This window comes from Dasypus novemcinctus, chromosome 1, assembly GCF_030445035.2.
Source record: "Dasypus novemcinctus isolate mDasNov1 chromosome 1, mDasNov1.1.hap2, whole genome shotgun sequence".
In the NCBI taxonomy this organism is placed as follows: domain Eukaryota; kingdom Metazoa; phylum Chordata; class Mammalia; order Cingulata; family Dasypodidae; genus Dasypus; species Dasypus novemcinctus.
The window spans coordinates 207,199,849-207,225,261 of record NC_080673.1 but is presented as its reverse complement, the minus strand read 5'-3'; the positions used below and the strand labels follow the sequence as shown (position 1 = coordinate 207,225,261).

The window sequence follows — 25,413 nt, the reverse complement described above, 5'->3', positions numbered from 1 at the left end:
GTAAGACCGAGCCCCAAGCCCTGGTGGGCACTCGTGGCTGCCGAGGGCACACAGGGGAGGTGGAGGTGCAGCGCTGCCCCTGCTCCCCCCTGCCCCAGTCCCGCGGACACAACACCTCCACCTTCCCTGGTCCTGGACACCCCGCAGCCCCATCCCCCCCACCCGCCGCTTTCTGTCTCCCCAGGAGCCTCGGTGGCTAGCGCGGGCCAGCCCGCCTGGGCTGGCTGGTGACTTCCTGCAAGGAGCCCTTGGTTGGAGGACGAATCAGAAACGCGCAGGTGGACACAAGTCTCCAGAAGCCCTGGGGGGCTGGCGTGGGCCTCCCAGTGGGCCCCGAGGACCCCCGCCCACCCCGAGGCACGCTCCTGGGCTTGGGCCTCCAGGCAGTTCGACCCCCCTCCCCGCAAAGGGTCAGGCTGAAAACGACCTTCGAAGCTCCAGGGGGGGGTGTGGGCAGTCACTGTTTGGGGGAACCGTGACGTGTCAGGACACGTCCGATGCTGAACTGGCTTCTCGAACCCAACCCCCCCCAGCCCCCCACCCCACAGCGATCTGGGCGGCGCACCCCTGCCAGGCTGGGAGGAAAGCACGTTTTCCCAAGCCGGCCTCCGGCTTCCCCTGCGCGGGGCGGGCGGCCCCTCGGAGGACCCGTGTGCACGGACGCCTCGGGCTGCCTGGCTCCGGCTGCCTGGCTCCGACCGCCACCGGCCCACGGCCCCACACACCGGCGAGGAGAGCCGAGGTCACACACGCCAGCAGGCGCCGTCGGGGCCAGGGCACGAACGCACCGGCCAGGGCCTCTCAGGTGAGCCCTGCTGTCCTCTTGCTGCAGGGGCCCCTGGGTGCCCGGGCCTCTGGCCCGGCTCTGCAAACGGAGGCACCAAAGCTCCCTCCAGAGGCCGTGGGCCAGGACACGAACCCTCACCGACTGCGTCAGTTGCCCGCCGCGGACCCCAGGCGCTGCTTGGACCCCAGCCCCACGAGCGATGCAACCTCCAGGCAGGGGTCCTGGGAAGTAGATGAATGAAACTTGTAAACCAAACTCGTCCTGATGAACAGAATCCAGCAAGACTATTGCATTAGCCAGCCAGAGCGGTGCTGATGCGAATACCAGAAATCAGTTGGTTTCTGTAAAGGGTATTTATTTAGCACAAGTTACTTCCCTCACCAGAGTCTATTTTCACGTGTTGGAGCAAGACGGCTGCCGACGTCTGCAAGGGTTCAGGCTTCCTGGGTTCCTCCCTTCCAGGGTCTTGCTTCTCTCTGGGCTCAGGGTTCCTCTCTGGGGCTGGCTTCTATTTTCTCTGTGAGCTGACTCCGCAGGGCTCCAGCTTAAGGCTTCAGCATCAAACTCCAACATCAGTAACCCTCAACTCTGTCCTTTGCCATGCCTTTTATCTGTGGGTTCCCACCCACCAAGGGTGGGGGCTCAATGCCCTACTGGCACAAGAGGTTTCCCTGATCACTTAACCAAGGAAACCTATGAATCCAATATAATCTAATATGCCCAGAAGAAAAGACCAGTTCACAATCACAATCCAGTATTTCTCTTTGGAATTCATCAATAATATCAAACTGCTACAACTATCTTGGTGCTAAATTTCCATTTCTACGTATGCAGAGTACGAGGTGATGACAATTGCGGTCTGGGCGTGTGGTCACTCAGGCGGCCACAGGCACGCGCAGACAGAACCGACGGCCTTGCGCCTCTGTCACGCAGCCAGCCTTAAGACTCCACGGCTTTCCCACCCCGTGGCAATGCGCACGGCGGCGTCTTCTCCCTCCGGTTTCACCAACTTCTGGCTTGGCTGCTTCCCGGGGTTTCCTCCCTGGGCCTGCCCTGTAAGGTCTCCAGTAATGGATTAGGACCCATCCTGGCTGAGGGGGCCACCAAAAACAGGACAATCAAAAGGCCCTGGGGGAGCAGATGTGGCTCAACCAACTGGGCTCCCGCCTACCACATAGGAGCTCCAGGGTTCGATCCCCAGGGCCTCTTGGTGAGGGCGAGCTGGCCCACACAGAGTGCTGGCCCACATCGGAATGTCACCCCGTGTAGGAGTGCCGGCTCACACAGAGAGCTGGCGCAGCAAGATGACCCAACAAGAGACACGAAGGAGAGAAAATAAGAAGACATAGCGGAACAGGCTGCTGAGGTGGTGCAAGAGAGTAACTGCCTCTCTCCCACTCCAGAAGGTCCCAGGATGGGTTCTGGAGCCGCCTAATGAGAATACAGCAGACACAGAAGAACACACAGGAAATGGACACAGAGACAGACAACTGGAGAAGGGGGGCAGGGAAGGAGAGAAATAAATAAATAAATCTTTTTTTTAAAAAGGAGCTAATAGAGGGAAGTAAATGTGGCTCAACTGATAGAGCAACTGCCTACCATGTAGGGGTCCAGGGTTCAAACCCCGGGCCTCCTTGACCCACGTGCAGCTGGCCCATGCACAGTGCTGATGCGCGCAAGGAGTGCTGTGCCACGCAGGGGTGTCCTCGCGTAGGGGAGCCCCACGCAAAGGAGTGCGCCCCATAAGGAGAGCCGCCCTGTGCGAAAAATACAGCCTGCCCAGGAATGGTGCCGCACACACGGAGAGCTGACACAGCAAGATGACGCAACAACAACAAAAAGAGACAGAGATTCCTGGTGCCGCCTGACAAAATGCAAGCAGACACAGAAGAACAGGCAGCAAATGGACACAGAGAGCAGGCAACGGGGAAATGGGAGCAACGGGGGAAATGGGGGGGGAGGGAGAAATTTTTTTTTTAATCTAAAAAAAAAAATGCCCTGGAGAACAGATGTGGGTCAAGTGGTTGAGCGCCTGCTTCCCACATGGGAGGTCCTGGGTTTGGTCCCTGGTGCCTCCTAAAAACAAAAAAAAAAAACCAACAAAACAAAAACAAGCAAGTAAACAAATGAAAAATGAACCCAAGGTAGCCGATGTGGCTCAGTGGTTGAGCGCCAGCTTCCCACATACAAGGTCCCAGGATCACAGGCCCCGGTACCACAAAAAGAATAAATAAAAATAAGTTTACAATGGGCTCACAGAGTCGATTACGACTAAGTGCTTGCTTTTCTCGGTGCACTCTTTGATTCGAATCAGCCAGCCTTTTCAACATTTTACATTAAATTTTAAATTGAATGTTTGAAATCCATAAATGAAATTTCCACCAGAAAGGAAAACCATTGATATAAATAGGAACTCATCCTGTTAGGAAATGGAACCGAAAATTCATAAAAAGAATAAATTAGAACCCCACAGAAACGGCTTTTAAAATCACATTCTATCAGTATTTACTCAAAGCTAAATTCATAGCAATGAACGTCTTCGTTGTTAAAAGACGACAAAAACAAAACCTAGACAGAAGCATTCCCTCTGGAGACCAGCCTGCTAACGGAAGGGCAGCTCCGAGGAGGCGCCAAGGGGGAGGGCCGCAAGCCCGAGGCCACGGTGTGCGAGTGGCGCCTGTTTCGTGGTTGATTCCTGAGTTGAGCTCCCGCTTGCTCCTGGCCTGAGCTGGGCTGAGCAGGGCTGGGATGTGGGTTTATAAGGACAAGTGCTGACACAGGATGTGGGAGGCTAATGGGGGGGCTGGCAGCTAACACAGGGCACGGGAAGCTAATGGGGGGCACTAACGCAGGGCGTGGGAGCTAACGGGGGCATGGACGGGTGTGGGAGGCTAATGGGGGGCGTGGACAGTGTGGGAAGCTAATGGGGGCGCTGATGTGGGGCTGGGAAGCTAACGGGGGCGTGGACGGGCGTGGGAAGCTAATGGGGGGCATAGATGGGGCATGGGAAGCTAACAGGGCGTGGGCGGGCGTGGGAAGCTAATGGGGCGTGGGTGGGCGTGGGAAGCTAATGTGGGTGTGGACGGGCGTGGGAAGCTAACGGGGGCGTGGACGGGCATGGGAAGTTAATGGGGGGCATTGATGGGGCGTGGGAAGCTAATGGGGGCATGGGCGGGCGTGGGAAGCTAATGGGGGTGTGGACGGGCGTGGGAAGCTAACGGGGGCGTGGACGGGCGTGGGAAGCTAATGGGGGCATGGGCGGGCGTGGGAAGCTAATGGGGGCGTGGACAGGGGTGGGGCTCGGGCCCACCTGGGGCACCCCACCAGCGTGCTGAGCGCTGGGTCCCGCAGTCTTGCCAGCACCTGCTACTTTCCGTCCTCTGAGTCTGGTCTCCCAGCGCGGAGGAGCGGGCCCGCATCATGGCTCTGACGGGCACTTCCCCAGCGACCAAGGGCGCCAAGCACCTCCTGCACTTGCTGGCCACATGCAGATCCTCCTCGGAGGAAGGCTCCTGAGTGGTGGTCCTGGGAGGCCCGTCCCTGGCCGCAGTCCTCACAGGGACACGGGGACACGGGGACACGGGGAGTCAGGGCCTGGAGCTGCTCTGGCCGGGCTGCTTTCCCACGTCCACCCAGGAGCGCCGCGGGCTGCTCTAGACTGGACACAAGGAAGTGCTCCCGGAGCACTCAGGGCTGCAGCAGTGCCGCCCGAGGTGACCGGCACAGGCTGGGGGGACGGTGCCTTGTCCTGCGTTGTTCGGGGGGGCCTGAAAGGCCCTTCGCTTTGCAGCATTTGGTTCGTTTGTCTATGAATTGGCCTGGCATCGGTCCAGCTGACAGCCCCCCAGACACGCCAAGTGGAGAAGGACGTGCCCTGGTTCCTGCACGGGAGCCTGGCTGCCTCAGGCCGTGGGACGGGAGTCCTGGGCTCACGCCCACCCAGGTCACACCTGCCCCCACACCTGGGGGGTCATGGGGTTCCCTGTGTCTCCAGCCCCTCCAGGGCATCACCCTACCAGCCAGGTGCTCTTTAGACAAATTGTGTTGCTGAGGGGGGACACAGAGAACAAGACCCAGCCCCCCCAGAATTCTGCTCACTCAGAGCCAGAGCCGAGAGTCTAGAACTCAGAGCAGAGTCCAGAACCCATGGTCTAGAACCCACACCCAGAAGCTGGAGCCCTAAGTCCAGAACCCAGAGCAGAGCCCAGGGCCAAAAAAACAGAGCCAGAGACCACAGCCTAGAACCAAGAGCTCAAAAACCAGAGCCCGGGCTCAGAAACCAGAGTCTAGAACCCACAGCCAGGGGTACAACCCGGAGTCTAGAGTTCAAAACCCAGAGTCTAGAACCCACAACCAGAGCCAGGAGTCAGAGCCCAGAATCCACAGCCCAAAGCTGGGGCCCAGAGTCTAGAACCCACAGTCAGGGCCAGTTCCCAGAGTCTAAAGCCCAGAACTCAGAGTCCAGAGCCCAGAACCAAAAAAGAGAGCCAGAGTGTAGAATCCAGATGCAGGTCAGAAACCAGTGCCCAGAATCAGAGTCAAGAGCCCGGAGCTAGAGCCCAGAGCCCAGAACCCAGAGCCCGAATCCAGAACCCAGAGCTAGAGCCCAGAGTCAGAGTCCAGATCCCAGAGCCCAAGTCCAGAACCCAGAGCTAGAACCCAGAGTAAGAGTCCAGATCCCAGAACCCAGAGCCCAAGTCCAGAATCTGGAGCTAGAGCCCAGAGTCAGAGTCCAGAACCCAGAGCCCAAGTCCAGAACCTGGAGCTAGAGCCCAGAACCCAGAGCCCGAGTCCAGAACCCGGAGCTAGAGCCCAGAGTCAGAGTCCAGAGCCTTAGGCCGTGCCCGAGTGCACCGTGGATGCTGGGAGGAGCTGAGTGAAGGCTCTGTGGGCTCGCCGTGGCACCGGCCCTGCTCTGCCCTCGTCAGGGCGGTGGCAGCTCCTGTTCATCAAAGGCCGTGGCCAAGGGGGTCCCCTGTGCCACGTCCTCAGCCCCTCGCTGCCCACCCCACTTCCCAGCTCCCGCCTGGCCATGGGCACTGGGCGGACGGTGCTGCCAGCTGCAGGGCATCCGCAACACGGTCCGCTCAAGTGCCGAGCCAGCGCCGCTTTCCTTAACACGCTGCTCCCCAAACGTGCTAGGTTATGGGGGTGCGGTAAAGTGACTTGCAGAATAGCAGTCACGGGCCTGTACTTTCTTGTGACGCATTTTTAGAGGAAAATACGTACACGGATGCCCCTCGGGCTCGGCAGACGGCAGAAAGAGCCGCGTGGGCGTCCGCTCGGAAAAGGACGTGGGCAAGGGAAGAACTCAGGTGCGCGTCCTCCAGTCGGGGGTTAAAGCACACACAGCAAACGGAATAAAGGTCGCCCTTCGACGGGGCGGGCAGGGAACACAACTTTTCGAGTGGAGCCTCCGTGCGCCGCCCCTCCCCAGGGGACGGTGGCCACCCTGCACCTGCTGGGGCAGGGAGCCAGAGCCGGGGGCTGCTGCCCACGGCGTCTGCAGTGGTCACTGCCTGCCACCCGCCCCCGGAAGGTCTGGACGGGGGACCCGGCAGGGCGGCCCACTGGACGGGGGGAAGAGCTCAGGCCCGTCCATGAAGTGAGCCCGCCGGAGGGGCACCATAGGGGACGGCTGGGGGTGGCCCAAGGCAGCCGGAGTGGCTCTAGGGGGGGGTCGTTCCCCTTGATGAGAACCGGGGACTACTTTTCTTCCAGGGCTGCTTTGCTGTGGTGGGCTGAGCATCCCAAGCTGGGAGAGGGCGGCCGGACCACCCTCAGCTGGACCGGGGACCCTCACTGGACCCCTCCTCGAGCCGCCCAGGGGCAGCGGGTCCAGGGCCTACCCCTCCCCAAGGCACCCGCGGGCTCTGGGCACCGCGGGGGAGGCCCTGGGGTCCACATGTCCCCCGGCAGGAACTTAGCCCCCACCCCACGACAGAAGGCTCGGGAGCAGGCGGCTGGCCAGCGGCTCCCTCCAGGTGCCCAAAGGTGAGCCAGAAGGTTCCATCTCAACTCCCGCCCCAGCCTTCTTGAAGAACGCCTCGGCACGCCCTGCCTGCAAAGTCGAGCTCTGCTGAAAACCGTGCCGAGAACACAAGGCAGTCCTGCAGCCACAGCACCGTCCATCCTGGCCTCAGCCCGGCGGCCCTGGGACCACCGGCTGCCCACAGCCCCTGCAGGGCCAACCACGCCATTATGCCCCGCGTTCTCCGCCGCGCCCCTCGCCGGGGGTTCAAGCCCTCGTAAAAGCTAGAGGCGGCGCTGAAAACACAGCATGGCTTAGAGTCAGTCACGGAAAATGAAAGGGCAGCGCGAGCCACAGCCCCTCTGCCTTCTTCCGGCTTTGAAAAGCAGAAGCATGTGGGCAGCTCAGCAAAAGGCCACCTCTGAGTAGTTCTACTGACTGTCCCTTTAGTTATCATCTGCAACTAGGTAATAAAATACGAGAAAAATGACAGTTTAAAAACCTGAGCACCAATTGGGTCTTTTTCCAGAAGCAGCCCAGCCCCCTGCTTCCAGCCGTGACCCCGAGGCTCCTCCAGGCCCAAGCGGGCGAGGGAGAGAGCCCAGAGACTGTTCAACAGGGAGGGAGCAAGAGGAGGTAACCTCCTTTCTTTCCGTTTGGACTATTGGCACGACATCCTTCTGCAACCAAGTTCCCAGGTGCTGTTCCAGTCTGCTGGGGCACCGCTGCAGGCACCACTGCATGATGAGGCTGTGGCGTAGCCCTGGGCTGCTGCCCCCCCCAACACACACACCTCCCACCCCATCCCTGCCCTCCCGGGGCCTGGCCTCCCACCCTCCCTGCAGTGGCCCTGGTCCCCCTTGCTGACTTCTGAGTGGGCCCCCCCTGCTCAGGCCCGGGTCCCTCCACCTCCTGCACCTGGAAAGGTGTTCTGTCCCATTCAGGCCTCAGCTCAGAGCTGCCTCCTCCAAGAGCCTCCCCAGGCCAGCCTCACAGCAGCCCCCGCATCCTCTCTGCCAACGGCTCTCTTGGTTCTCGGCCTCGTACTTGTCTCCTTCCGGGATCTTCCTTGTCTGTCCGTTTGTTTTTAGAGTATTGGGAAGGTCAGCCCCAGACGAGAGGGAGCGGGTCTTGCTCAGCAGTGAGTCTGCAGAAGCCAGGGCAGTGCCTGGGTCCTGTGGGGGTGGTGTGAAGGGGCGAGAGGATGGAGAGGAGGGCCTCCTGGTGGCCAGCCTGGAGGAGGGGACGTGGGCAGGAAGGGGGCTCACTGAGAGGGGCCGCCCCGGCACCCAGACGCTCCCTGGACCCCTGCCCTCCCGACCTTGGGGTCCAGCCCCAGCTCCCCCAGCCGCGGGCTCTGGTTTCCTGCCCCCGCCCTCACCAGGGTCCCCTGGCGCTCCGGGGCCCTGCACAGGGTCCTCAGCCAGCCCCAATGCTGTGTGGCAGGAAGGTCGCTGTTGAGCCTGAAATGAGGACGTCTGTCCATCCACACGGAGCGGCCCCAGGGCACAGCTCCCCAATCCCCAAGACGCGACAACTGGAGCACGATTCACCGAACAAAACCCAGCAGGCGCGGGGGTCCCCAGACACGCCGGCACCCCGGCAGCGGGCTGCTGCTAGGGGCAGACGGCCGTCGGGGACTGGCGTTTACAAGGGGGCCTTCCTGCCTCGACACGCCTACAGCCTAAAAGGTGTCCACGCAGACGCGGGCGTCCAGCCACCCCGGCCGCCTCCACCCCCCACACACGGCGGGCAGAGGGCCCTGTATGCGTGTTTCCACGCATCGCGCGCTGCGTCCGCGTCATCCCCCAACGGCCGTGCCGTGGCCACCTGGGCTCGAAACTGATCCACAGGCACAGGCGGGCCTGGCGGGGAGCGTGGTGGCCCAGCCCGGAGGGGAGCGGCGTCCACACGTGGGCTGGCCCGGCCCCCTACCCGCAGGCTCCGCTTCCCGCCTCGGGCCTGCTCGAAACCGCCGACGGCAACGTGGAGTCCGCGGGACGCCCGCCTCCAGGGCTGGTCCGAGGTTCTGAGGGCACCTGCTGGGGGTTGGCATGTCCACAAGCGGCCCCGGGGCCACGGCATGGCCCGCACACCCTCCCCGAAGCCCGCGGCGGGGGGCTTGCTCTAGCGCCGCGTCGCTCAGCGTGCGCTTTCACAGGAGATAAACGCCGCCGGGACGCTGTCCCTGCTCACTTGGGGCAACGTCGTGCTGCGCGGGGGCCGGGGTCAAGGGGTCAAGGTCGCAGGTCACCAGCATCAGGCAGGGACATGGGGACGGTGCCCAGGCGGCTTCATGGCCACGCTGAGCGAACTTCACTCGTGGGGTCTGCCCCCAGGCCGGCCCTGGGCAGCCACGCGGCGGGGCCGGGGTCCACAGAGCACAGGCGAGCCGGCGCCCTCGTCCACGCCAAGCCTGCGCTGAGCTGCCCCGCGCCGAAGCCACAGCACCCGTAGTGACCACAGCACCCGTAGTGACCCGTGGGGGCGGCCCCCCTAAGAGGACCCGAGACGACCGGCGGGCTAAGGGAGGCCACGCCGAATCAGGGCACCCGGATGCACCTGGAGCCCACATGAGTGGGAAATCTGGGCACGGGGCAGGCGGGAGGGACGGGCCGTGCCGGGCAGAGATGTGGCCGTCAAGCCAGGGCGCCACCCGCTCCGGAGAGGGACACTGCACTTGGTTTGGACATCCCCAAACCCGTGAGGCGTCAGCTCCCGCTTGAGCTGTCCAGGGATGCTCGAGCGGCCGAGGATGCACTCCCCAAACGCCCAATGCCCGAAGCTTGGGCCTGGGGAAGCGGCGAGGAAAGCAGCGTGCACCCCGACATGGGGCAGCGCCACCCCCCCTCGGCCCGGGCTGGGGAGCCCAGTCCCACCCAGGGGGCACCCCGACAGCCAGTGGTCACTGCAGCCACGTGGGCTGGTCCGAAACGAGGGGACTGACAGCATAAAACAGCAGCTGGACTTCTACATACAAAAAAACAAACTATAAGCTCAGAATTCATTCACTGAGTGAGAACATAATACTGTGGATGCATTGGGCTAATTACACTCTATTACCACAACTTCACCCACGCCTTACCTTTTTCCAATGCAGCTGTTAGAAAGTTTAAACCTACATGTGCTGCTTGCATCTGAGACACCGTCGTATCTCTATTGGACAGCACTGGTCTGGAGCCTCAGTTTTCTCTTTTATAGACATAATTTATTAAAGAATCAATAGCTAATTAAGGTTGCTGACATTTCATCAATTCCCGCCCTCGCTGCCGTTTCTTTCATCCCGTCGTCTTCTCTGAGACATGCATCCTATAATAATCCTTTTTTTTTTTTGAGAAAGGAGTAAGGATTTTTATTGTCAAGACAAGTAAGAGAAACTAAGCAAAAGAGAAGACACAAATAAATTAATTGCTCTGATCGTGCTAGATTCCAGGACCCCTCTATGGAAGGTCAGGGCTCCTTAGGTAGATAAAATAATATCCAAACACGAAACCGCAGGCATTTGAGACAGGGCTCAAGGCAGTGACTGGACAGTAACAGCGAGAAGAAACAAAGGCAGCTTCCTCTCCCTCTCTTCGGTAAGGTATATATGTGTATAAAGGTAAGGGGTTCATTTTGGGGGGAAATGCTTTCATACAGAAATCTTTTTTTTTTTTAGATTTTTTTCCTCTCCCCTTCCCCCCCTACCCCCAGTTGTCTGCTCTCTGTGCCCATTTGCTTTGTGTTCTGTATCCTCCTGCATTCTTGTCAGTGGCACCAGAAATCTCTGTCTCTTTTTTGTTGTTGTTACGTCATCTTGCTGCATCAGCTCTCTGTGTGTGCAGAGCCACTCCTGGGCAGGCTGCACTTTTTTCACACGGGGGCTCTCCTTATGGGGCACACTTCTTGCGCGTGGGGCTCCCCTACGCGGGGGGCACCCCTGAACGGTACAGCACTCCTTACACGCATCAGCACTGTTCATGGGCCAGCTCCACATGGGTCAGGAGGCCCTGGGTTTGAACCCTGGACCCTCCATGTGGTAGGCGGATGCTCTATCTGTTGAGCCAAATCCGCTTCCCCAGAAATCTTAATTTCCTCCACCACCCAGAAAAAATGGTTTCAGGTCTTGGGTTAAACAAAGAAATCAAAATAGGGTAATAACATTTTCACAGAAACCTCAAGACTATAATCTGACTGTGGTTACCATCTTGTTGACTTTAAAAAAGCTTAAACATCCATGGATCTATAGAAAGCCTCAGGAAGTTTTCAACCAAATTGGAGTTAAATTAAAATTAACCTCACTTCATTTATTTTTCTAAAGATTTATTTATTTCTCTCCCCTTCCCCCCGCCCCACACCCCAGTTGTTTGTTCTCTGTGTTCATTCTCTGTGTGTTCTGTGTCCGCTTCTATTCTTGTATTGTCAGCGGCACCAGGAATCTGTGTCTATCCTTGTTGCGTCATCTTGCTGTGTCAGCTCTCCATGTGTGAGGCACTATTCCTGGGCAGGCTGCACTTTCTTTCGTGCTGGGTGGCTCTCCTTATGGGGCGCACTCCTTGCGAGTGGGGCTCCCCTACGCGAGTGAGCATGGGGCTCCCCTACACAGGGACACCCCTGCGTGGCAGGGCACTCCTTGCGCACATCAGCACTGCGCATGAGCCAGCTCCACATGGGTCAAGGAGGCCCGGGGTTTGAACCGCGGACCTCCCACGTGGTAGGCGGATGCCCTATCCACTGGGCCAAGTCCACTTCCCTAAAATTAATCTCACTTTACAGTGCAAGAAAGGATACACAAGACCTGGGTTTGCTCGGTGACACATGGAAGGGAAACGCCCCTCCAATGGCACCGACCCAGGAGAAGCTGCGCACAGCACGGGCCGCAAGATGCGGAGATCCCTCAGGTCTCCCCAAAAGGCTGAGAGTCCAGTTCCAACAGTAGGAGGAGAGGTCCCTGACCAGACTGGCTTATGTCTGTACCAGCATCTCAAACAGATCTGAGGTCCCCCGTCCCCTGCAAGGCCAGGTCGCAGGAGCAGCACAGCGTCAAGAGGGCGGGGGGGGGGGGGGGGAAACGGACTTTGGCCCAGTGGTTAGGGCGTCCGTCTACCATATGGGAGGTCCGCGGTTCAAACCCCGGGCCTCCTCTACCCGTGTGGAGCTGGCCATGTGCAGTGCTGATGCGCGCAAGGAGTGCCGTGCCACGCAAGGGTGTCCCCCGCGTGGGGGAGCCCCCATGCGCAAGGAGTGCGCCCGTGAGGAAAGCCGCCCAGCGTGAAAAGAAAGTGCAGCCTGCCCAGGAATGGCGCCGCCCACACTTCCCGTGCCATCTGATGACAACAGAAGTGGACAAAGAAACAAAAGCAGACAAAGAAACAAGACGCAACAAATAGACACCAAGAACAGACAACCAGGGGAGGGGGGGAAATTAAATAAATAAATCTTTGGAAAAAAAAAAAAAGTGCGTATTTTCACCGTTGACTTTCATTGTCCAATTGGTATTGCGGCCACACAGAGTTTGAATAGAAAAAAAAAAAAAAAAGAGGGCGGGGGCGGCTTTAACCCGCCAGCAGGTGCACTGCGCCTCGACTTGTCAGTGCTCACCTGCTCCTGGTAAAGGAATCAAGCAGGAACCTGGGTTTTGCAACATCGCTAACATTATTTACCTAGTAAGCAACAATTAAAGCTCTTGTCTAGGGTACGTGATATAAAAATAGGTGACGAGGGCCCTGGCACACTACGGCTGAGGTCAGTTAGTCTAACTTTGAACTAAAGTAGAACAAATGGCTTCTTCCACACAAAAAAGGCAAGCTAGGTGCTAATGTTTCTGAAAAGCCAACTCTGTCTCCAGCTCTAGCCTCAGTTTAATAGGGTTTTTTAAAATACACTTTTGCTATGTCAGAGCCAAAGTAATATGAGGTACGGAGCAAGACGCCCCTGATCCAGAGCCCCCGGCTCCAGAAGCCGGCGGGCGTGAGCACGTTTGAGTCCCAGCGTTTGAGGTTATGAGTCCGTGCCGGCGGTCTCCTCCCTTCCATCCCCGGCACGTGCGTCCTGGGTGGCAGGAGGACCACCGGGTCCCCCGCTGTGTGGGATCTGGCCCATTGGAGAAGCCGTCTGCGCTCCTACAGACCTGGGTGGCCAAGCCCCCGAACCAGATTTCTGGAGGGATCTGGGGCCAAAGAGGCTCCACGTTCCTGATGAGTTTCTGTCCTTTTTTTTTTTTTTTTTTTAAAAGATTTATTTATTTAATTCCTCCCCCTCCCCTGGTTGTCTGTTCTTGGTGTCTATTTGCTGCGTCTTGTTTCTTTGTCCGCTTCTGTTGTCGTCAGCGGCACAGGAAGTGTGGGCGGCGCCATTCCTGGGCAGGCTGCACTTTCCTTTCACGCTGGGCGGTTTTCCTCACGGGGGCTCCCCCACGCGGGGGACACCCTTGCGTGGCACGGCACTCCTTGCGCGCATCAGCGCTGCGCATGGCCAGCTCCACACGGGTCAAGGAGGCCCGGGGTTTGAACCGCGGACCTCCCATATGGTAGACGGACGCCCTAACCACTGGGCCAAAATCCGTTTCCCAAGTTTCTGTCCTTAACCCCACCTCTGGAATCCTCGATGCTAGAATCTGGGGCCAGGTGGGAGAACCAGAAGCGAGCCAGCCTCGGGCTCTCTGTCCAGGGGCAGAGTGGGGGGCGCTGCTTGGAGCAGGCTGGGCCCACACAGGCTGCTTTTCTTCCTTGATTATCTCTGCGCCCTGAAGCTTGGTGCGTGGAGAGCTCCCGCCACGCGCAGGCACCCGGTGTCCTCGGAGGGAAGGCCCTCGTGGGGTGTGCAGCCGGCATCTCAGCCTGCCTGTGGCTCAGAATGCTGAATGCTCTCCTGGGTCTGCCCTTGATCGGAGAACTCATGACGACATGGGCAGCTTTGGCTCTCACCGCTGGGACCTCGTCCACACTGTCAGTGGCCGGTGACGGGGACACCTGGCCTCTCCTTCCTCTACCTTGGCAAGGCGCTCACACCTGCGCTCTGGAGTCACGGGCTTCCAGGACATGCTGCCCACGCCTGATGGAGGAGGAGCTGTGGGCGAAGGGTCCTCGAGGGCCCAGTGGCACGTCCCCATGGCAGGGACATCTTGCCCAGAGGCCCGCTAGGCTCAAGAGCAGGTGCTCTGGTGGCGGACCTGGCCCAGTGGTTAGGGCGTCCGTCTACCACATGGGAGGGCCATGGTTCAAACCCCAGGCCTCCTTGACCCGTGTGGAGCTGGCCCATGCGCAGTGCTGATGCGCGCAAGGAGTGCCGTGCCACGCAGGGGTGTCCCCCGCGTAGGGGAGCCCCACGAGCAAGGAGTGCGCCCCGTAAGGAGAGCCGCCCGGCGCTAAAGGAAGTGCAGCCTGCCCAGGAATGGCGCCACACACATGGAGAGCTGACGCAGCAAGATGACGCAACAAAAAGAAATAGAGATTCCCGTGCCGCTGACAACAGAAGCGGACAAAGAAGAACATGCAGCAAATAGACACAGAGAACAGACAACCAGGGTGGGGGGCAAAGGGGAGAGAAGTAAATAAATAAATAAATCTTAAAAAAAAAAAGAGAGCAGGTGTTCTGGTTGTCTCAAAGCCCCTGAAAGACTGGGGCACAGGCGCTTTCTCTAGACAGAATTCCTGGGCTGCGTCCCTGCCACCACAGTGGAATGCTGTGACGATTACGCTGACACACAGATATTAATGAGGGGCACTGTCCAGCCACAGCAAATTAGCAGCTTCCTAGGAAGAGCCCATCACGGGTCCTGTTCTCCACCGCCCCCGGGCAGCCTGCGGCCCGAGCTCCGCACTGACGAGGTTTCAAGGACCCGCATCTCTCGAGACACGGTGGCGCGGCCCGACCCAGGCCACGTGTGCGTGGTCTTGTGCTGGCGGCAACACTGAAAGTCTTGGGTTCGTACCTGAGCGCGCAGGCTGTGAGGTGTGGCCTGCGTCCTCCAGGGCAAGGCCTCTCAATAGTCCACTTTTTTATTTATTTATTTACTTAAAGATTTATTTATTTATTTTTAAAGATTTTTTTCTCTCCCCCCACCCCCACCCCGGTTGTCTGTTCTCTGTGTCTATTTGCTGCATCTTCTTTGTCCGATTCTGTTGTCAGCGACACGGGAATCTGTGTTTCTTTTTGTTGTGTCATCTTGTTGCGTCAGCTCTCCGTGTGTGCGGCACCATTCCTGGGCAGGCTGCACTTTCTTCCGCGCTGGGTGGCTCTGCTTACAGGCGTACTCCTTGCGTGTGGGGCTCCCCTACGTGGGGGACACCCCTGCGTGGCAGGGCACTCCTTGCGCGCATCAGCACTGCACATGGGTCAGCTCCACACGGGTCAAGGAGGCCCGGGGTTTGAACCGCGGACCTCCCATGTGGTAGATGGACGCCCTAACCACTGGGCCAAGTCTGCCACCGTAATCCACTTTTTATGACATCTGCCTGAACACTGCCTTTGCTTCCCCCGCCCTCCTCGCGGTCAGTTTATCTGGACACAAAGTGCCACTGCAGTCCCTGGCCCTGCGAGCAGTCTCCCTTTGCCCAGTGGGTGTTGAGAACTCTGCCGGGCGCTTTCCTCCCTCTGTAGCTGGTCTTTTCTGTTAACTTTTAAGAATTGTACCCAAGTACCTCGTTCATGCGTGAGCACCCACGAGGTGGACGGAAGCTGTGGACAACGCCACGGGCTCCACGCACCGCCCCCCGCCTACGCACGCACTGCTGTGAATCCTCTGTTGACCTGAGGTGTCCTCTCCGTCCCATGCTCTGTCCTCAGGCGTCTCGGCGTCCTCATCCTCGGCACACACAGCGTATCTTCCTCCGGGGACGCGTGTCTTTCTTCGGCGCAGGGAAGCCCTCGGCGGTCATTGCTTCGGCGTGGCTCTCCCTCCTGCAGGACACTGGCTGGAGCCCCTCGGCCGCACCCTGCCGCTTTTATTTCTGTTTCTACCCCAGGGGAGCCCCCCCCAAACTCCCCACTTGGGCACGGCCCGCGCACTTCTCAGAAGCCGCTGCCTGCCTCCTCTGCGCGGCCTTCCTGTTTGTCACTAGAGTGGGTCACGGTCCCGCACGGCCCACGGCCAGGAGGCGGGCGTATCCGCGGGGCCTGCTCGGTCCTCCCAGGGCGGGCGTCCACCCGCGCCCAGAGCCATCGCCGCTCCTGCCCTCGGCCACCTGGTCACACCGCCAGGGGCAGCCAGACCACCGCCTTGCATTTACGCCCAGCGTCTTCGTTCCCCGAGGACTGCCACAGATCTTGACTATTCCCAAAGAAAAGGGAGAGGCGAGGTGAAGCCTGTCAGACTCTGAGGGCAAGTCCCTTCCCAGGCCACCCCCGACTGCCCCAGGTGGGAGCCCCATGCCGCAGGCTCAGCGTGGGGGCTCCGGCCCCAGGGGCGGGGGGGGCTCAGCATGGGGGCTCCGGCCTGGGGGCAGATGGGGGCTTGGAGTGGGGGCTTGGCATGAGGGCTCCAGCACCGGGGCAGGTAGGGGCTTGGCATGAGGGCTTGGCATGGGGGCTCCAGCCCCGGGGCAGGTAGGGGCTTGGCATGAGGGCTTGGCATGGGGGCTCCGGCCCGGGGGCAGGTCGGGGGCTCAGCGTGAGGGCTCGGCATGGGGGCTCCAGCCCCGGGGCAGGTCTGCACTTGATGCCTGGGAGCTCCAGGAGGCTGGGTGGGCATGAAGGCAGCCACGGCAGCAGGTGGTCACCCAGCAAGCCACAGGGCCCACTGACTGGGTGGCCACAGAGCCCGGCCCAGGGGGAGAGGGGGGCAACTCAGGGTGGCCGTGACCCCAAATGCGCATTCCTGCAGTGGAACCTATGCCAGGAAAGGGGCGAGGCAGGGCCCTCCAAAACCAAAGAGCGGCAAAGGGTGGGACTTGGTTTCCTCGGCTGCCGAGACTCCACCGTGAACCCGCAGCACCCGGTCTTCAGAGCCAGGAAAGATGAGCTGACAGCCACGTGCTCAGGAGACACTCCCAGAACGGCAGGCGCTGGACCTGCCAGCATGTCACACTGACCGACATTCAACGATAAAACTGACCCATCGCTCCTGGGCTCCAAACGGCTCGGTGATACTCAGGGATGCTCCCCTCTCGCCAGCAAGCGCGGGAGGCTCAGCCCCAGCCCCGCGCCTTCTGGGGTCTGCTTTCCACTCCACGCCCCCTGCGTTTCTGCGTCCCCATGTGCCTCTTCGGGTCTCCCGTGAGTCTCCTCGCACGTCCCCCGTGCAACTCTACCTTCAGGTAATACATTTTTATGTCTGAAAGTCTCTGTTGATCACCTAGCAAGCATCCCAGCAAGGACAAATATTTAAATTGAATTTAAAAATTTTTAGCATCTTGCGACTATGAGGCTCCAAGCATGAAACCATTTTATTTTTTTTTCTTTAAAGATTTATTTATTCATTTATCTTCCCCCTCCCCCCTGTTGTCTACTGTCTATGTCCATTCACTGTGTGTTCTTATCTGGTGGCACTGGGAATCTGTGTCTCTTTTTGCTGCTGCATCAGCTCTCCACGTGTGCGGCACCACTCCTGGGCAGGCTCTTTTTTCACGCTGGGCAGCTCTCCCTGTAGGGCGCACTCCCCGCGCGTGGGGCACCTCTATGCAGGGGCACCCCTGCATGGCGCAGCACTCCTTGTGTGCGGCAGCACTGCGCATGGGCCAGCTCCACACGGGTCAAGGAGGCCCGGGGTTTGAACCGTGGACCTCCCATGTGGTAGGCGGATGCTCTATCAGTTGAGTCAAATACACTTCCCCAAAAACTGTTCTAGATGGAGTTCCCGTCGTAGTAGTAGAACACAATTGAGCAAAACAACATATGTCTAAGAGGAGTCCTGAAAGTTGTTTCACAGTAGGGTTATATCAGAAACCTGCTTCTTACTGGGATAGAAACATCTGGGTCTTTCTGGACAACGTGTCTACGGATAAATCGCACATTAGAGAGTAAACTGGATTCAGCCTCGAGACTGCCTTTACGTTTTGGTGTGCACGTGTCCTCCTGGCGAGGTCAGCGGTGGCCAGCGAGCCGCAAGCACATCTGGGTTCCTGAGCGCCTTCCGAGGGGCGTGCTGTTGTGGGGTGCATCCCGTCCCCGGAAAAGAAGTGTCGGCCCTACACCCAGTGCCACGGGCTGGGAATAGTCCTTACAGGTGAAACGGGGTGGGTGGGTCGCCTGGGGGTGGCCGTCCCCGGGCCCTGCGATGGAGGAAGAGGGAGGCAGACAGACCCCGGGGGCGGGGCGGGACGGGGCTGCGGGCCCAGGGCCCCCGGGCAGAGACGGGAGCTCAGCGCCACCTGCTCGGGCCGTCAGCCTCGAGCCCCAGGAGAGGCGTTCCCGAGTTCCCAGGCGCGGACCGAGCCTGCGGAAGCCAAGGGGTCCTTGCCGGCGGCGGGGCCAGCGACTCCACGACGCCCTGCGCCCGCCTCAGTGGGGCCAGCCCAAGACTCCGGGGGTGCCGGCCGTCGCACATCCCCGTGCCACCCCCATGCTGACCCCGCGCCGCCCCCAGCGCCCCCCACAGGGGCAGGGTCAAGGGGAGCCGTCCCCGGCCCAGCGCCCCCGGCCCGCTCCCCGCTCGCCCTCCCGTCGGTGGCGCAGCAGGCACGTCAGCCCCGCGCCCTCCTCCCGCCGGGCAGCCCAGGCCGCTCCCCCCCGCCCCCCGCCTGCACCCGCGCGCTCGAGCCCTGCGCGGGGGGGGGGGGGGCGGCACGCTCCTTCCCTGGGTGGTCGTGCTGGCAGGCCCGCCCCTCCAGGCCCCGCTGCCCCCCGGCGCTCGGGCCCACTGGGGTCCCACCAGGACGCAGAGGCCTCCCCGCATCTACCGCGGGCAGCCACGGGGCCAGAGGTGGGCGGGACGCGAGCGCAGGGCGTGGCGCCAGCACGGGCACCCGAGCCCAGCACCGAGGGGGGCAGACCCGAGGGCCGCCCTCCCTGGGCCCCCAGCGGCCAAGCCCGGCCGGAGGCCCACCAGAGGGGCCTGAGGACGCAGGTGGCCAGGGCCAGGCCCCCACCCCGACACGGAGCTGTGGGGCCTGGGCATGTCCAGGACTCCAGGGAGAACGTGTCTAGGGCCGAAACCCTCGGGGGAGAACGTGTCTGGTGGGCGAGCACTGGCTTCTGAGGCTTGTCAGGGGTTTCCCCTTTGGGGCACTTGACCCCAACTCTGCCCCCATTCTTCCCACTGGAGCAACAGACCCCACTTCTCAGCCGCTCACCCGGCTCCCTGGAATAAAACTGTATTTCCCAGCCTCCCTTGCAGCCAGATGTGCTATGTGATTTAGGATCTGGCTAGTGGGATACGTGAAAGCAGAGACAAGCCTGTCTTCCAGGCTCCTCCTTCCTGACAGCTGGAATGCAGATGTGATGACTGGCCCTTAGCAGCCATCTGGGTCCCAAAATGTCACCCCTGGGGCTGTTTTCCACCGCGTGCCTCTGAGCCTAATCATCGTGGGGGCCTCGTCCTCTGCCTGTGTTTCCCAGGGCACTCCTAGTTTTCTGATTCACAGGAACTTTTATCCGTGCCATTCTTCCCCCTTTTGTCACGTGGCTTTTAACTTTGGGGCTGTTTTCTGCCACGGGGGAGCCACGCTTGGAAAGGCCCCCCCACCCGCATTTCCTCTGTGGTTCTTCCTTTCAGTACAAAGGTTAGCCCGTCCAGAGTTCACCATCCTCTAGGGCCCCGGCAGTGACCTGCTTTCATTCCTTTCCTGACAGTAAGTATCGATTGTGGTGGTCACTCCCAGAGCTCCCCTGGAAACAAAAGCCTCCAGGGTCCGGGGGTCAGTACAGAAAGCCCAGTCGAGTCCCGAATGTGCCATGGCCACCGTCGTGGGGCCTGCGTGGCCTCAGCTCCTGACCGCCCCTGATGCGGGGTGTCCCACAGCAAGGGGCAGGGCCCCAGGGACGGGCTGGCAGGCCTCCGCCTCCCTTACTTCCGCAACGACGTGGGCCCCAGGGGCACCCGATGAGCCACGCGGCCTCGAGGGGCTTCTCTGATGTTAGAGGGCTCGGCCTGGCCAGGCCCGGCCCACCCCGCGTCCCTCCCAGCCCCCCAGGCGCCCGTGGCCCAGGGGCTGGCTCCCTGGGAAGGAAACGCCCCGGGGGATGCTGTCGGGGGGTCTTGGCTCGCAAAGGGGGTTTCTTGAGGGTCTTGCCACAACACGTCGGTGCAGCGAAGCGTGAGCTCTGCGCCAAGAGCCTGGCCGTGTTCCTGCGCCTTTGGGGTCCCCAAGCACTGGGAGGTGTTGTGACTCTGGGGTCACACTGGGGGTCTATGCTAATGAGCAGCGCGGGGGGGGGGGGCGGCACGGAAAGGCCAGCGCTGTGACGGGGGGGGGGGGGGGGCCCACAGGCCTGGCCACGGCAAGGACGGGACGGGAAGGCGTGCAGAGAAAAGGGGGCTGCGGGGCCTGGGCCGCAGCGAGCCCACCAGAGGACACGGCCTGGGGCTCCGCCAAGAGGGTCCGCAGAAGAGCGAGTGCGACGAGCCTGCGGCGCCCGAGCCCCCAGCCCCACCCAGGCTTCCTCCAGGTGGAGGGCCTTTTAGGGAAGGAAGCGCCGCGGCAGGGCGGGTGCTGGGGGACCGAGAGAGACGAGCGCCGGGAAGCCAGAGGCCGAGCCGCGCCCGCGGGGGCCACCCCTGCCCACCTCCAGGGGACGCCCACGCGGGAGCCGGGGCTGGGCCCCCTCCCCCGGGAAGGGACGCCCCCGGAGCGCAGCCCAGCCCCGGCTCCTCAGGCCCGGCCGACCCCATGAGCCCTGCCGAGCCCGAGCGGCGACCGCGGCCATCGAGACCTCACCCGGGCGCTCGCCATGCGCCGGCCACACCCGGAGGGGCCACCAGCAGCCACGACCGCGGAGCCAGGGCGGGGGCCCCAGGGGCCATCAAGGGAGCGTCTTCCCAGAACCCCTCCTCCCCGGAGCACCCAGGAAGCCCGCCCCCCGCCCACCGCCCGCCTGCCTCAGTTTCTCTGGGAAGGCAGCAGGCGGCACTGAGGCCAGCGCAGAGGACTCGGCGCTCCTCCAGGAGCCTGACTCAGGGCTGGGAGGCTTGGCGAGCCCCCAGACCCCGGGCAGGGGGGCTGCGGTGACACCCCCAGCCCCCGGATCTCTCAGGCGGACCCAGCCCTTCTAGGGGGCCAGCTCCTGGGATCACAGCAGGGAACAAAGCCTCGAGGGGAGGGGGCATCAGAGATGCCCCAGGCACTGGGCGGGACGTGAGGCACCCACTGGCCTCTAAAGCACCTACGCGCTGCTGATAAGAACACACACGCCACAAGCAATGTACATGCACAAACGTACACACGTGTGCACGCACCCCACGTGCACATGCCCACACGTGTGCATGCATGTGTACATACATAAGCGCGTGCAAGCATGCACCCTACTCACCACTGTGGGGGGTACACGTGGGCACTCGGACCCTTGAGCCTCGGGCCTGCACCCACCCATGCCAAGGCCACCTTCCCCCACCCCGTGCCATGGTCCCCGAAATTGTCTGCCTGGAACCTGCAGCCGGGAGCTTATTTGGAACGAGGGTCTTTGCTGCTTTGTTGCATTAAGGGCTGTGAGATGAGGGGGGGTGGTCCCTATGACCCAGTGGGACAGATCCAACGACGAGTTCTCAAAAGAGATGCAGGAGGAGGGACACAGAGGAGGCCATGGGGAGGTGGAGGCCAAGGGGAGGCAAAGGCCCTGGGGAGGCGGAGGCCACGGGAGGCGCAGGGCACGGGAGGGGGAGGTCACGGGAGGCAGAGGCTGCAGGGAGGAGGAGGCCGCAGGGAGGCGGAGGCCAGGGGAGGCAAAGGCCCTGGGGAGGCGGAGGCCATGGGAGGGGGAGGCCACGGGAGGCAGAGGCTGCAGGGAGGCGGAGGCCAGGGGAGGCGGAGGCCGAGTGCAGCAACGAGCCACGCGCCCGGGGAGAGCTTTGGCGTCCTGCCCCAGAACGAGGAGCACAGTTCTGCTGTTTCAAGCTGCCCTGTGTGAGGGGGACCCCGACAGCCACGGCCACCCCCGGAGGCCCCCTGCAGTCAGGGGGGCAGCTGAGCCCCGGCCAGGAGGTGACGGCCCAGAGCAGGAGCCCCCACATCCGGCAGGGGCCCAGGAGAGGGAGGAGGCAGCGCCGCCGCGGCCAGGGGCTCGGCGCTCCTGAGGGAGACGAGAAGCGACCCGCAGGGCCCGGACAGCGCTCCAGAAATGTCCCGAACACGCGCGCTCGCTCACCACACAGCTGGAAGGGCTGGAGAAACACCTGGGAAAGGTGCCCCAGGACGCCCACGCGGGCCTCTGCGGCAGCTGCCCTCAGCCCTCGCGCCTGCGGCCGGGGTGCCTGTGACGAGCGTGTCCCTTCCCCAGGTTTAGGCCACGATGCGGGGCGGGGGTGTTGCTTTCACTCCTGTAAGGAGGCCCACCCTGGCCTCAGGCCGTTCCACCGTGACCCCTAACGAGCCAGAGCCATTCTCACCGAAGGATGCGCCTTCGCTCGGGGAAGCGGGGGAGGCGGGCCCGAGAGGACACAAGGAACCGCAGGTCCTCAGAGAAGTTTCTGGAAGCCCAGGCAGAGCTGGACGACCCGCGGGTCCAGGGCACCAGCCACGTACCAGTTTCTCGCCTCAGGCGTCCCCAGCTCCAGGGGAAGGAGCCTGCGGGGGGCCAGCCAGGGGCCCCAGCGCAGAGGGCGCGGCGAGCCAGGTCTCCCCCTCGCCAGGCGGCCTTCCCACACCCACCCCCCCTGCCCCAGAGAAGACCCCACGGCATGACGCTCCCCACCCAGACAGACGAGGACCTGCGCTCCCACCCGCAGAGGGCGGCCCGGGATGGGGGGGATAGGGGCGCCGGCCGCAGGGGACAGGCCAGGCTGCCCCCAGGGCACTTGGCGCCAGAGCCTGACAAAAGGGACAGCGGGTGGTGGCCTTGGAGATCCCCGCAGGGGCAGGTGTGCGCTCCAACCCCGGGTCCAGGGAGTGACCGCCGCAGCACTGGGGCCCATGGGGGGTGTGTCCCCACCCCAAGCTGACAGAGTGACCGCCGCAGCACTGGGGCCCGTGGTGGACGCAGGACCCCGCATCCCTGAGGCCGGGGAGTGACCGCGGCAGAGCTGGGGCCTGCAGCTGCACAAGGGGCTGAGCCCTGCCCTCCAGCCTGGCCCCTGGCTGGCCGAGGCCCCTCAAGTCCCGTGCAGGCAGCGGGCACCAAGGCCCCCAGCCAGCACATGGAGAAGTGCCAGGGCCTGCCCAGGGCCTCACAACGGCCAAGGAGCGGCTGGACTCGGTCGCTGTCGCCGCATCTGTTCTTTGTCCCCGTTTTACCCTTGTCCCACCTTCTGGATTCCTCGTGGGTATTTTTACAACTCCACTCCACCCCCGCTGCCGGCCACTGCGCACACCTCATTCCTGAGGTCTCGTGGCCGCCCTGGTTTCCAGCCCACACTGCAGCCCCCAGGCCACGTCACGCTTGCCAGACCACCCGGCGCGGAGTAGGACCACATCCAACACAACGTCCCCCGCCCTGAGGCCACTGTCGCCACAGCCAGCGCTTACTATGAGATCGGTTATCTTTCTTCTTTTTTGTTTAAAGACGTGTTTATTTCCCCTTCCCCACCTCCTGCCCTGCTGTTTTTGCTGTCTGTGTTGTCTTCTCATCTTTCTCCTCTAGGATTCACCGGGATTCGATCCTGGGGACCTCTGATGGGGAGAGAGGTTCCCTGTCAATTGCACCACCTCAGTTCCTGGTCTCTGCTGTGCTTCACCTTGACTCTCCCCTTCATCCCCCTTTTGCTGCGTCATCATCTTGCTGCGTGACTCACGTGCAGGCACCGGCTCGCCACGCGGGCACCGGCTCGCCACGCAGGCTCTCAGCTCGCCACGCGGGCACTCAGCTCGCCGCGCAGGCACCGGCTCGCTGCGCAGGCATGCCCTCTCTTCTTCTTCACCAGGAGGCCCCGGGGACTGAACTCTGGTCCTCCCATATGGTCCGCTTCCCAAGAGATGAGTTACCTTTAAGATCAATTATCTTCCAAAGAGAATACAGATAAGAAGCAGCATCTCGTCTGGTCATTTCTGAGCACCCAAGGCCCGGGGAGAAGAGCTCGAGGGAGCCCCTGGCCTGTGTCGGGGCGCCCTGGACTCTGAACGGCCACGACGCTGTACGATGTGTCGAGATCCCTGGTGCTCTCCTCGTACCTGCTTATGGTGGCCACGCCCTTGTCCTCCCACGTGCTGCCAAAGTGAAACTGCCCGCGTGGGCCTCTCCTGAGGGCGTGTCCCCGGGAGCCCAGTGCACCTGTTCCCTGTGGGTCAGTCTCCTGTGCTGTGTAACAAACGAGCACAGACTTGGCGGGTAAAAGCAACATGCACGGATGGGCGCCCCGTCTGCAGGTCAGATGTCCAGCGCGGCGAGGCGGGGCTCCCTGCCCCAGGCACCGCGAGGCTGGGATCAAGGCGCGGCTGGGGGGTCTGGGGAGACCCCACTTCGGGCTCGTTCAGGCTCTGGCAGAACCCAGCTCCTCGCGACCGTAGGTCTGAGGCCCCACTTCCACATCAGCAGTCGGCCGACGGCCTCTCAGCCCCTCCGGGGCCCGGTGCCCCTTCCCAACGCCCCACCTCCAAGCCCCAGGGCTTCGACGCTCTTGGACAGCCTGCCTTTTTTTTAAGATTTATTTTTTATTTATTTCTCTCCCCTTCCCCCCTCCCGTTGTCTGCTCTCTGTGCCCATTCGCTGTGTGTTCTTCTGTGCCCACTTGTATTCTTGTCAGCAGCACCAGGAAACTGTCTCTTCTTTGCTGTGTCAGCTCTCCGTGTGTGCGGCACCATACCTGGGCAGGCTGCGCTTTTTTTGCACTGGGCAACTCCTTACGGGGAGCACGCCTTGCACATGGCCCTGTGGGGGGGACACCCCTGCGTGGCAGGGCACTCCTTGTGCGCATCAGCACTGCGCATGGGCCAGCTCCACACGGGGCAAGAGGCCCGGGGTTTGAACCGCGGACCTCCCATGCGGTAGGCGGACGCTCTATCTGTTGAGCCACATCCACTTCCCCATCCTGCTTTTAAGGCGCGTGTGGTGAGGTCAGGCCCACTGGGCTCCCCGCCGTGTCTCGAGGTCAGCTGTGTCCTGCAAGACGACACAATTGCGGAAGGGCACCCCACCCTCGGCACGAGCCCGGGGCCGGGGTGGGGAGCCGGGGGCGTTTTCTGTGCTCGAGCCCCCCGACGAGTTCGAGGCCAGTTACGATGAGCAGGCCATCATGTTCTCGCGTCGCTAGGGTGGCGCGGCGCCTCCTCGTGCTGGTCTCACGGGGCACGCCGCGGCCCTCTGATGTCACGAGGCCTTCAAGGGCATCACAGCGCCAACTTCTTGCTTAAAAAGCAGCGGCGTGGGGTGAAAGGCGCGGCCGCCGTGGAAGACGGTCTGGCGGCTCCTCAAAGAGTTAAACTAGAACGGCCTCACGGCCCGGCATCCCCAAGCAGATACGCCGCGGGGTTAAGTCCGTGGGACAAAGGGACAGACAGACACGTGGCGAGCCCACACGGGGGCCCCGTCCAGCTGCAGAAAGGCATGAGGGGCCAGGGACACGACGACACAGAGGGGTCGTGAAGCTCCACGCTGAGCGAGAGCCTGGGCCACGGGGGCAGAGGGGGCTGGCTCCAGGCACACGAAACGTCCG

The 25,413-nt window shown here is 61.8% G+C and overlaps 1 protein-coding gene and 1 pseudogene across 2 annotated transcripts in view; both read right to left on the bottom strand.

Annotated features, from left to right (window-relative positions):
• The window catches only part of ZFYVE28 (zinc finger FYVE-type containing 28), a 124,587-nt gene that overhangs the window by 79,307 nt on the left and 19,867 nt on the right, over nt 1–25,413 (bottom strand). The window lies entirely within an intron of this gene.
• Nucleotides 7,706–14,583, bottom strand: LOC139438712 (putative monooxygenase p33MONOX pseudogene; annotated as a pseudogene).